Source organism: Numenius arquata, chromosome 1 (assembly GCF_964106895.1).
Source record: "Numenius arquata chromosome 1, bNumArq3.hap1.1, whole genome shotgun sequence".
In the NCBI taxonomy this organism is placed as follows: domain Eukaryota; kingdom Metazoa; phylum Chordata; class Aves; order Charadriiformes; family Scolopacidae; genus Numenius; species Numenius arquata.
Genome location: NC_133576.1, coordinates 54013578 through 54026806, shown reverse-complemented (window position 1 = coordinate 54026806; position 13229 = coordinate 54013578).

The following is a 13229-nucleotide window of genomic DNA, read 5'->3' as shown; positions in this document are numbered from 1 at the left end:
GACGTCAGGACGGCCAGCCCGCCGGGGGAGGCGGGACCGCTGGTAACCTGGCAACGCCTAGGGGGCGGGGCCTCCCACCGAGGCCACGCCCCCTGACGCCCCAGCGGCGGAAAAAATCAGCGAATATACCCCTAATTTTAGCACTAAAACCCCCAAGAAAATAACGTGGATCCTCCCTTTATAGAGTTTTCCCGGGTCGTGCTTGCCCACCACCCCCCCCCCCAGATTGCAGTGATTTCAAATGGTTAATATTGCTTTTAACGTACGAGGAATAGCACACTATTCGCCGGGGAAAATTCCCATTGAAAGTAATTTGTTGCTTAAAAAGCACTTGAAAAACGCAGTAGCGAGTAATGCATCCGGCAGGGGATTGTGGGAAGGCAGGGGAGGTACGCACCCTCTTATAACGTTACATTTTCTTTGCAATGGTAATTTTTGTTGTTCCCTCTTAAGAGAAAATTCCTACATTTCTCTATCACTGCCTCTTTACAGACCTGACAGAACCAGCTGTATCAGGAACAATGATTTTCCAGACTAGTGGGGGTGTAGAATTGGGTGATGCTTCCCAAGAAGCAGACAGTCCGTGTTGGCCCACTGGATTATTGTCTATTTGAGGTGAAATAAAACTTCAGGTTCGTGCCTTTTCTTTTTAAAGCTTTAGTGTGATCTTTTTTTTCAGCTGTGTTTCACAGGCAGCAGCTGATGCTTGCAAGTGAGGAGGGGATGTCAGAAATACCGTAAGCAAACGGTACACGATGAGCTTCAGTACCCAAACCACAGGATGACAGATGATAATGAGATTTTATTACAGATTTGGTTATGAAGATTCCCTCTTCAGCAAGGAAGAGTTGTATCTAAAGCGTACGTAAGTGACCGATGGGTGAAGAAATGCAGCAAATGTTGTGGAAAACTGTTTTTGCAGTGCTTTATGGCAGCTTTGTGAGAGCATGGAGGGCGACTGGGTAGCTTGACGAGAAAAGCTAGAAAAGCAGTCGCATTTCTTGACGCATTTTATTCATCCTCAAGCTGTTAGAGAATGTTCCAAGCTCAAAAGGACAGGCGAGCCCACCAGAGGACTGACGATGGCGTTGAAGTGAACAGTGGCACCTGCTATGGCGAGTGCTCAACGAAAGCTCAGTCCCAGGCTGCGAGCGGGACCCGCTCTTTCCCAATTTTACAGAGGACAGACATAAGAATACTTCAAGTGTGTTCTCTCTTTAAGTTTGGTACATGAACTGTAAAGAAAATTCCAATTGTTTCTGGATGTACAACGGTGTATATGTTACAAATACATCTTTTTCTGTTCGATTTATATTCAGTGACTACATAGCAATTATTGATACAATTATGTAACACACATATCTGAAGAACAAATAACTGTTTCATAAATTTTTTTAAACAAAACAGTTTTACCAGCTCCAGCATCTTCAGTGCATTTTTTTCTTTAATGTGTGTTAAAATGTGCGGAAGTTAATCTTTAAAGTGATTGATATGACTGATCAAAAAGAATGGGAAAATCTTTATAGAGAAGAACAATACATATATATTTGCTTTCAAGTAGGTGTATTGTTCTCCTACAGTCTACCAGTAATCTGGGTGAAAGCCCTGCGTACTTTGGTGGCAGGAATAACTGCTGGAGAAGGTTGTCTCTGCAAAATTTCCCTGGGATGACAATAATATACGCCATAGCAGATTATGCACAGTCCAAAACATTGTCAGACAGACTTAAAAAGGGGCTGAAGTTTCTGCTGCTCAAGCCACAGAATAAAGACCTTTGGCATGATCAACTCCTGGCTGTTTCTAATATGAGAACCTATATCAAGTTTCAGTTTTATTTTGCATGCCAGTATTTCTCCCTTTCTTTGGTAATTGGCTTTTCTAAATAATTGTGAAAGAAATATTTCCTTTAGAAAGCTGCAGCTCAGAGAAACTTGAAAATGTTGCCACAGTTCAAAACCTATATCAGTCCAGGCAGAAATACAATATAAAAAAATTGATCTATAATCCTTTGCCCTAGCCATTACAGTCTGAGCTTTCATAATGTTGTATTAGATTGCTGATTTACAGTTTAATTTTTTGTCAGGAAAATGAGAACAGTCCTTTACTAGCAATACAGTGACAGTTATTTACCACACATTTATAGAAAAACACTAGAAAAAAATAATTATTTGTTGCACATTCCTCTTAAAATGTGAGTTTGTAACATCTGCCCATTAAATATCAGTGCAATTACCTACTAACACTGATCACTGGAAAACATAATTCTGACAGGCTGGCTTATTTTATGTGCTCCTTCATGATAAAAGTTCTTGTATATTAAAAAAAAAAAACAAACCCACAACATTTTTCCATGCGCCTTTCCTTACTAATTTAAAATTTTTAAATACCACGAGACTTGCCACTAGTTTTTGCCAGCCTGTTTAGAACTCATTTTTAAAATCTTTATAAAATAAACTGCTTTTCTGCCTCTTACAGCTTTTGTGTGTGCTTTGAGTTAAAGGAATGCCCTTTGGCAGACTTCTTTTCCTTTCAAGTTCTTTTAAAAATGTGTAGTTAATAGAAAATACACAACCACAAGGGCTCCAATAAACTGGAATTTCAGTCGTTGGGCCACTTCACCTCACGCCGTGAGCCTGGCTTTCTAAATGCTCCGCAGAAAGCAGAGTGGGTTGTGACGCATCGGGTACACCGCTTTTCTAGGTCTGTTCAGTCTCCAAAGCACACGATCCATTTCTCATGTTCCCGTCACTTTAAGCACCTATTTGTTAAACAGCTAATTGAACTGGCTTTTACAGGAGCGTGTGATGATGGACTTTTCCCAGTGTCTTTATGGAGTGTAGTTTGCACATTCATAAGAATACTATTTCAGTCTTTCTACTTTATTCACTTCCTAACTTGAAAAAAAAAAAAAGGGGTTGAACAGATTTTTATATTTAACGATATTGTTTCATTTGGAGTGAGACTTACCTTGTGCTTTTGCTTTTCATACTTAAGGTGGGTCATTTTTAGAGCATTTATCAGAGCTGCTATTTTGGCAGCTGTGAGGTCTGAAGTCATACCTTCAGAAAGTAAACTCTGTTCAGGACAGATGCCACTGCAGAGCTCTTTCTGCTTTCCCACTGACCTACCTTTAATTGCAGCAGAGGTGTTACTGCATTCACATCTGGGGTAAAGCAGTACTTGGATTTCAGTGCGTGCTGTCTCATCAGCTTTGTCACGTTCTGACAGCATCCCAAATATACTCGGTGCTCTCCAAAAAAAGATTCTATATTCTAAGATAGGGGACAGGTAGAAAAGAGAAACGTATCATGCAAAAAAACTCCAGTGTAATCCAGCTTCTCACTGCAGTCATCAGTAGCTCTAGTTCCAAATTTTTCAATTACTCCCTTCCAGCACCAATGAATAATTGCATTAACAAGTTGTTGATACTACCCACAGTGATGTCAGCTAATGTGTGGTGTAGCCATTGTCTTCTAAAGCACAGATATATGCTATTAGTAGCAGCAAGAACAGGAACATCTTTTTGATGCTCCTAAGCACCCATCACAACAAAGCCCAACTCCTTCCAAAATTATAATGCATCTCGGATTTCAGTTGAGCTGGACACATTTTGGAAATTAACTGAGGCTAACAGGTGAAAGGTCTTACATCTCTTGCCAGTCTCTTTAGGTATTTAGCGCATCAAATCTTTTTACCTTAAAAATTATCTTCAAAGTAAATCTTAATTTCTTAGCAAGATAATGTGAATATCTTCCCCTCATTTGCCTATAAATGTATTGACATTGGTACCTTCATAAATATATATTAAACACAGTACCTTATTTACCTGAATGACAATTTCTAGATTTACCAAATAATTTCCAATTAAAGGCCCGCATTCCTTCGTTTGCTGTGCTGCCTCTTTAATAATTAACAGTGACATGCTGAGCTTGCTCCACTTATAACTGACTTTTAGGATGATCATTTTTGAAGAGATTTAATTTCTATTTTACATTCTACTAGGGCACATGATGTAGCTCTCCCATGAATGAGAAGTAGAATGTATTATATGGTTACTATATACACATACACCATTACGTGATTATTCCAGTGTATTACTGGAAGTGTTCTCGTGTCTTCTTTTTTGCTGTCAGGAAACTGCGTTTTAATGTTTCTAACAGTATCCCCACACACTTGTAAGAGCGAGAGGAGTTGCAGCCAAGACCACGGGACTTACACACACACAGACCAGCTGGAGAACGCAGCATGTACCACTGTGTGCTGTGCGATGTCTTGCATGATAAAAGTTACTGAGAAATAGGCAGAGATTTGTGCACTTGAGTAGCGAAGCCTATACTTACATCGTTAGTTAACGCTCGGCTTGAGCTCTGACTTACTTCCCCATTAAGCCCCTAGGCTGGGGCTTATAGCCTTACAGGATCCTGGGGACCAGAAGACCGTTCTGCAGGGGTTTGTTGCGCAGCTGGAGCAAGAAGGGAGACAGAGCTGAGCAGCACATGAAGAATCATCCGGGTTTCTTCTTCAGTGATGCTGCCACCGTCATTTGATGTAATTGGAGAAGAACGCAAGGGAAAACGTCCAGTATTCTATTTCTAGAAGGCAAAACTTGGGTTTATGGCTTTATTTGTTCAATCTAGAGTAATACCCATTTTGAGAGGAAAAGCCTGTATTTGTTATGTAAATGTTTTTTTTATTTTCTAGATTTTCATTCCCATACAACTCATCAGTCACCTCTTCTTTTCACTCTGACCAGCACGCTACAGTGTCCATGCAGCCAACATGTTGCTCTTCTCAAACTCAGTGGAAGCTAGCAAAAATGAAGAGGGTGTATTTGACTGAGAGAGAACGAGAGGTATGACGCAAAACTGGAAGCAAGATGCCCTTTTCAGGACATAATCCTGTGTTTCTGTGGAGACTACTCATTACCCAGAAAGTCCTAGTGTAGTTCCTTGCTCTTTGGTACCACGGCATTTGTTCAGGCTGGTTTTCCACTGTTTCATTCCTTCGCCTCACAGTCATCAAAAACCATCATGTCTGGCACCTCAAACTACTGCTTCCACTCCGGGAACATTTTCCACAAAGGAGTAACACCCAACCTTACATATGTTTAATCCTGAAGTGCATTTAGGAAACCCTAAGACACGTTTCAGGGTTTCTTTCACAATCACTAATTAAAACTGTCATCTAGATAGTTTCACTGGCACTCATATATGTTATCACCTTCTGCTTCTTATAACGTGAAGTCATTTATGTTTCTGCCCTATGGAGGAGGGCTCTGGCTGGCACAGTCACAGCTTATGGCATAAGAATGGAAGGGCAGAGGGTAGTGGTGCACAGAGTGACACTGTCTTTACTTTTAACTGTTTCTCTCCAGCACAACATTTGAAACTACCTCTTCAGTCTCACAAATTAGTACAATATGGTGCTGATACAGGTAAAAACAGTGCTTTAGGTTGCTGTGTCAGTTTTATAGTTGAGAAAAATGTTACATTTCTCATGTGTAATTTAATAGGTTCTCACTCCTGTATGTGTGTGTAACAATGCATGGTATTATACAGGTACAGAAACTGGACATTACGAATAGGAGTGACTTCATTGAACATTAAGGAATGGTAGTTTCACGAACTGAAAAGCCTGAGGATCAATCTATCATTACAGAAGAATGGGAATACGAAGCAGGTAAATCGCATGCCTGGTCCCAGGCAATATCTTTGGAGGATACTGGACGATTCCCATCCACAGCACGTGCATAAATCTTCAGAAGTCAAGGCACTGGGAAATTGCTAACCCTTCTAGCTCACTTTAATGCATTCTGCCTTCCTGTGAACAAGGCTGCAAATGTGAAAGCATGGCTTCCTACACCAATTTAACAAGTTTAGCAAAACTAACATTCTCGTAATTAACTTTTACCATGGGAAAAATAAAAACCCCTGCACTGCAAAGGTAGGCCAAAACTAAAACTCAGCAGCTGTGAGCGTTTTGTAAAGTTCGTAACTTCTGCGAAGTACAGCTGGTCAATTATTTGGGTGTTAACAATTTTGTACCAAGATTTCTTTGGCTGGAGTATTTAGTTTGTTTAACTGATGTAGAGGTCAGCCTCACTCCCCTTGTTTTCAGAGAACGTTACTAAGCCAAAATCCAGCTCTTTCAGAAATCAGTCAAAACACTTCCAATAAGGTTGTTAATTGTATCAGCTCCCAACTTTAAAGACCATGAAAAGTCACTAAATTAAAAGCTACAGTTTAGTTAATTATCATCACGCTGTGTTTTTGTTTTTGTTTTTGTTTTTCTGACTACATAATTCTTTTCAGCGTTTTGGATAATCTGTCAGGAGAAACAGCGAAGGAAAAAACTATTACTTGACAGTAACTCTTCCTGATTGCAATAAATGAACTGAGAATTGGGAGGAGACAACAACCTTGGAGGAAGAAGCGAGAGCATGTGCGTGAAGCAAATCCCATGGAACATTCACAGCCAGCCAAGGCTAAGGGACCAGGCCTCCATCCTGGGAATGAATTAGGCAACGGGGCTTTCTGAGAGCTGCAAGACGACAGCAGGGCAATTTCTTGCTTTCCAGAAGTCAAAATGAAGGCCATCACTACACCAACACACAGGAAAGTACTTAGGGCATACCTTGCATTGGCACCAGTGTCACCACCCATGCATTTTGTATGACTTCAGCAATCTGGGAAGGCAAACACAAGAGGAATACACTCACCACCTTGGAATTTCTCCCCTCAAACTATGGAAGTTAAACATGAGGGAAATACTTGTTCTCTGTTAGCATTATGCAATTCTTTTGACAAAGAAGGGACGGTAAAGTCAGAAAGTCTCATCAGTAGTACTCAAATACATATAAACAGACCCACAACATACACAATTCACCACAGGAGATAAAGATTCTCAATTATATGGTTGGTGTAACTCAAACTTGTGAGATGAGCCACATGACACCAAAAAAAAAAAAAAAAAAAAAAAAAAAAAGAAGCAAACGAACCACTGCTTAGAGCATGCCTGTGGATATACTGAAATAGGTGTGGGAAAGACATAGCTATCCGGTAAAATTACACAATGCAATAAAAGGGTTAAGCTGTGAAGCCATCTGTCTCATTAGAAAACAAATATTTTTTTCAGCACCACTTTTTGAGCAACATTTATCCATAATACAGGAGAACTGCTACCAAGGGTGACATCGCCAGGAGACACATTTGACAGACATCAGATACATAGCAAAGAGAATTTTCTTTTAGTTCCTCAAGTAATACATATAGGATCTAGAAGGCTCGGCGCTCAGCATGTGATGCTCAATGCTGGCGTTCACTCCAATGGACAGATGACTGAAGAGACACCGGGTACTTAAACAGAGGTCATGACGAGGTTTATTTTTTACCTGTAAACATCGCCGAAAGCACCTGTCAGTGCAAGTACAGCATTGCATGTAAAAGTGGAAAGTGTTAATGAAAGTGAGAAATGAAAGCTGTCTTTACACATATTGCCTACGCTCTCCCTTGGAAGAAGGAAAATTTTGCACGTTAAGAAAGTTGCCTTGGACAAGAAGGCACTTGGATGAAAAGATGATATTGAAACATCGGTAGACTTGACAGGCTAGAGGCCGGGTAGGGGATCACATGTCAATGACTATGTTGTGAACTCAAAAGGTACAGAACTGATACAGAATCTGTGCAACACCCAAAGCAACAGCTTTCCTTTCCGTATTAGGAAATTTACAAAATCAGAAAAGAGAGGGGGAAAAAAAAAAAAAAAAAAACACAACAGAAAAGCAAACCCCAAATCTGTAACAAAGGGGGAATATCAGTTGAAATTAAGAATTTCAAGGCAACAAGGGTGGTTAACTTACACCAAAGAATCTGGAAGGAGTTAACTGGAAAAACCCTTTGCCAAACTAACATTAATTTCATATCACACAAAACAAGTGAGCACAGACGACCGAACTACTGACAAAAAACAAGACCACATATTCTTAAAAAGTGAAGAATTTGGTATGAGCAACCAGTTAAAATGTGAGAGATCTCCTTACCTTACTGAAATAACGGAGCCATCATTTGAGATTCCTAATCAACTACAGTGCTAATAAGTAATTCAAGTCGGCCAGTGTAGCATCATGGATGAAAGGTATTGCCAAAAATACACCCTGGCTCACAGAGAAGGAAAATTAAAACAGTTAACAAAAATAATTGTAAATAACATTTACAGTGTGAAGAGACTGCTGCCATCTTCACTTCCACTGTATCAAATACATTTGATCTCCTTTTGAACCAAAAAATGGAGACACACCACAATAAAAAGAGGCCCTTCCTCCCATGACTCATCCCACTGGGATCGGCACAAATTCATTCATAGCATTCTCCCATTAAACAGTATTACTTAGTGGAGGATGATGTCAAGTCACCAAAGAGGGAGGGGGGAAAAAAGTTACTTCATGCAGATAAAGTTTTAAGCCATTCTAAGTATTAAAATTAAACTAAAATGATATTGTAGAACTCAATATAAAAAAGGAAAGAGACCACAGTTATTTTCAAACATTCTCGACTGATAGATTTTTAAACCAAGTGCTTTGATCTGACAACAGAAAGAGTTGTTCGGCAAATAGTTGCCGAAAAACACAGGCAAAGAAAAGAAAAACTGTGGCAAGGGACAGACAAGGAAGGCTTTCATCAGGCTGCTTGAGAAAATAAGATCATAATCTCCTGTTTTACCGCCCCCCCTCCAGCGCTTGGTATTGAACGTTGTTCTAATCTGATACTTTAATCCTGAAGTGCAGTTTCCCCTTCCTGTTATGGGAAAGGTTAGGCAGTATGACTTGGACTTCTGGCACCCAGAGGTCCAAATGTGTAATGAACATGTGTTGTCTCAATTCCGTGTATTTGATAGCGGGGAACAGTCTCTTTTCCTGGCTGCTGACTAACACCAAAGGCTGGCTTCGGTTTTCAGTCTTACAGTTTACATTTATGCCTCAACATGGAGTTAGAAACGTAATGATGAAGTCAACTCCAAACATTATTTCAATCTTGAAATGCAGAGTAGACACATGAATGCACTGCAGCAATTAAAACTGGCAAGGCTGTAAAATACAGCTAAAGATACGAGCTTGATACTATATAAGGACATCCAGCTTCTCTTGCTGGGATAACTTTAAGGCAACATTATGAATTATAGCAACACTTAACATTTTTGAAGGGTTGCTTAACCGAGTAAACCCTGAAGTCCTACAGAAAGTAATCCAGGTCCACTACACTTGCAAGTATCACAAAGTTTACACAGGAGTGTTTAAAGATTAAAAATATTTTATTTACATTTTTCTTTATACACATTTTATACATTTTTTCAGTTTAAAAACTGAACAGAGCGCATATGCAAGTCTGAGCATACTGTATCCATAGCTAGGGAAAATTACCTTCTGCCAAAAAAAGACAAGAAAAAAGGCTTTAAAACAGTTAAAAAGAGGCAATTCTTAAATTATTCAGAGAAGTTTATAGCAGCCCTGGGGTAGTCAACAGTTAATCCAAATGTACATATGAGGTCATATATATATAATTTTCATTTTTTATAGGAAAAGTATTTCCAGTTGCTAGCACAAACACCGCAGAGTTTGAAAATAACCTTTCCTGTTAACTTATCAAATACTTATCAAATACATTCTTTTCAATACAAACAATCCGTACACTGGAATCAAGTGGGATACTATAGTGGAATTGCAATCTCCAGCATATAATAATTTATTTTAAAAAGATCTACAAAAATAATGATATATAGGGAAAATATTTAAAATAAAAACATAGCTCACTCTTCCCTTCACCTGTTCCCAGAACTGACATAAAAGTTAGGTGGGTCCCACTGAGGTAATAAAAGCCCCCTAAGTACAGCTAACTTTACTGTCCTACATAACACTGTATTTTCTAGACTTACACCAAGGTTTTCTACCAGAGCCATAAATAAAAACTACTGTCTGCAAATAGAGGTGGTTTTCCCCTAGCCATCAACTTAATATTAATCCAAAGGTATTTGAAATTGATCTTTGAAAGTTATTTTTAGAAGATTATATAAACATTAATTGAAATTCGGGAAGTGAAAAAAAAAAAATTAGTAGAGGGAAACCCAGGAAAGCTGTGCTCAAAACAAGTTAGTTTTTCTGCCACATACAACTAGGTTTATGAAGTTTACCCACACAAATGGAAATCTTAGAAGTTACTCACCAGCTTTCAAAAATAGAATACAGATGCAAAAGTAGTCATTAGTACTTGTTTTAAGCAGCTTCAGGTTGTTTTACAAACATTAAAATCTCAAAATATTAGCTACAGGACAGCAGCAAGCTTTGTTTTAAATAGAGTACACGTGCTTTCCAGTTATGGTCTTTCCCACTCTCCTCTGCCACGTGTGACGGACCACGCTTATTCAAGTAACTTCACCAGCTATATTTTTACTAATGGAAGGAGAACAGGATGGTTGTTTTCTCTGATGCCCCAACCCTATAAACACTTCAGCACAGGTTTAATAACATTTGCGTTTTTATGTTTTCTTTTAAGTACCTTGCAGGTTTCTGTTTTCTTTATATTGGACTGTTCACATATGTGAAGTACACATTGGAAGTGTTAAAAAAAAGAGGCCCAATTCACTTTTATTTTAATAAGGAAAAATATATTAAAAAGGCAAAATACCTCTAGGAATGTGACTAAAAAGACTTTGTCATATAAACGCTGACATAAGCTTGAAGTTTATTTTTAAAGAGCCATTAGCATCTCCCCACACTGCTTACCCTCCTTTTGCAAAAGAATGGACATAATGAGTTAAGCAATTTTTTTTTCTTTTCAAACCGATTTGAATTTGTATCCACTGAATTTTATCCTTTGCTTCCTGAGTGTCAAGTGAAGCTTTGTCCCTGATGCAAGTAGTTATCATATTATCAGCATGAAAAAATGCAGCACTTGGGTTTGTAAGGCAGGAGGTCCTCATGGAAAAAAAAAAAAAAAAAAGGCTGCAAATCTCAGAAACCAGAGAAATATTAAAGTCACAAACTGTTAGAGCCAGTTATAACAGGACTGCTGTAATACTGCAGAAAGTAGGGCATCCACACTTTTCAAAAGAAAGCAACATAAAAGCAGGTTGCCAGGTAGCTCATATGCTGCCACTAGCCCCTCTTGCTAGCAGCGCCTTCTGAAACTGCAGAGCCTTTGTAAAATCAAGTACTGCCTTCCTCCACCTGAATCAATGGGGGGAAAAAAAAAAAAAAAAAAAAATCAAAAGGTTTTTTGCCACCTAATACCTCCCACTACAAAACTGCTACCAACACTATGTGGAGGAAAATGGGCTATTTTTCCCTGATACAGTACTATGAAAAAAAAAAAATTATCTGTCCCCTAAATCCAGATTATAGTAGCATGTAGAACGGGAACTAGCAGTGTCCAGCCCCTTTACAGGAACACTATGCTTATTGTCCATTTTGGCTCATTTGAAAGCAAAATTTCCCCCTGGAGCTAGTTGCTAAATTAAGACACGAAGCTGATACATTTTTGCTATAAACGTGAAAAAACCCACCCTAAACTGTAACTCACTATGTCCACTTTTTTAAGAAAAGGCAAGTATCTTTGCTATTTAAAAGCAGGTAACATGTTTATTTTAAATATGTGGGTGAGATCAGATTTGCTGGTATTCCATTATGGTTGTAGTGGAATAGAAGAAGAAACCCTCTCAAAGTTGCTAATCAAAAATCCTAACTTACCTGTTCCTCGACAAAGGAGAGGCATTTAAGTATTTTTAAAAACTCATATTAATCTGATCACAATGCTGAAAAATTGATCATAATAGGCTTATTAGCCAGTTTAGTTTTGTTTTTACTTAAACACTAAACTATGTGGAGCTAAATGCTAAAAGCAAACACAAACAGAAATTTTCAAATAAAGAAAAATCCCTCTGATACATCAAGTAACAGAAATAACTGCCTCAAAAGTTCCACTGCAATGGAAAAGAGAATGAAAGCTAATTTTATATTTCATGTTTCAAACAATAAAAGCACGGTAGAAATGTAAATTAACAAAACATTCTCACATACCCCCACATGTTCTAAACCCAAGCAACTTCCAATAATCCCTAGTGCTTGAAAGGTTACAGCCAGCTTCTCAATGGAGACACAACGTCGGGGAAGCTGAAACCGACAGTTCAAGTTAGAATTTCACAGAATAATTACTGTTACAATCCTGAAAAAGATCTTTCAGAACTGAGTGCCTGAAGATAAATATGAACTTAAAAGCAGAGCACCCAAAAATGATCTGGTTCTTCATGTTTCAAGTGTGAATACTCACCAATGACTTTAGTGGCAGTTGCTTAGCGCAGAGAACTTCAGAAGGTGCTTAAATGCAAACTCAAACACGTAACTTAAGACACCCCCATCCTTATAATTCTTTTTAATAAAGTTTTGGCCGTGTCTCTTTACTACACCTCAGTCATGGAAGACCAGACATCCAGAACCACCTCCAGGCCCCAGACTGGCCCTAGATAGAAGTGAAGTACTCCGTACTAGACAGAACATGCCCACGAAAGCCTTCTCAAACAGGATTAGTTTTTGCTGCCCCATAAACTTATTGAGAAATGAACTGGTGACAGAAAAAGATTAAAACTATAAAAAACAAACTTGTTTTTTTCCTGTGCCCAATATTCTATGAACTGTGTACAGTAGAACCTTTTCACTTGCACACAGCCAGCACCTACTGGAGTCAGTTTATCTCTGCACCCATGCAGGGTAACATACACACAAATCTCACAGTGAAACTGAGGTTGTAGTGTAAGCTACGCTGGCTTTAAGTTAATATCTTAAGTTAATCAGGTTTCTAACTCAGTGAACTGAATTTTGATTAAAAAAAAGACTTAAATTAACTGCAAACTAGTCTACATCAGAAAGCTGAATCAATATTTGGTCCAGCCAGTACTGGTGTAAGTAGCTTATCACTACAGCTATGATGGCATGCATTCTCTCTTTCTGTTATAACATACGGAAAGAAAATACTCTATCAATAAATCATTTCTAAAAAAAAAATAAAAAAAAAATCTGATGACTTGCCATATAGCTTCAAATCCTCATATTTCAACCCAGAACGTAATTACTACAAAAATATCAAAATACAAGTATAAGGAGTTTTACATGTTGTTTTAACTTCTATCAATTATTTCAAACTTCGTTTAGGCAAGCAGGTATTATTTTTTAACATAGGAAATTT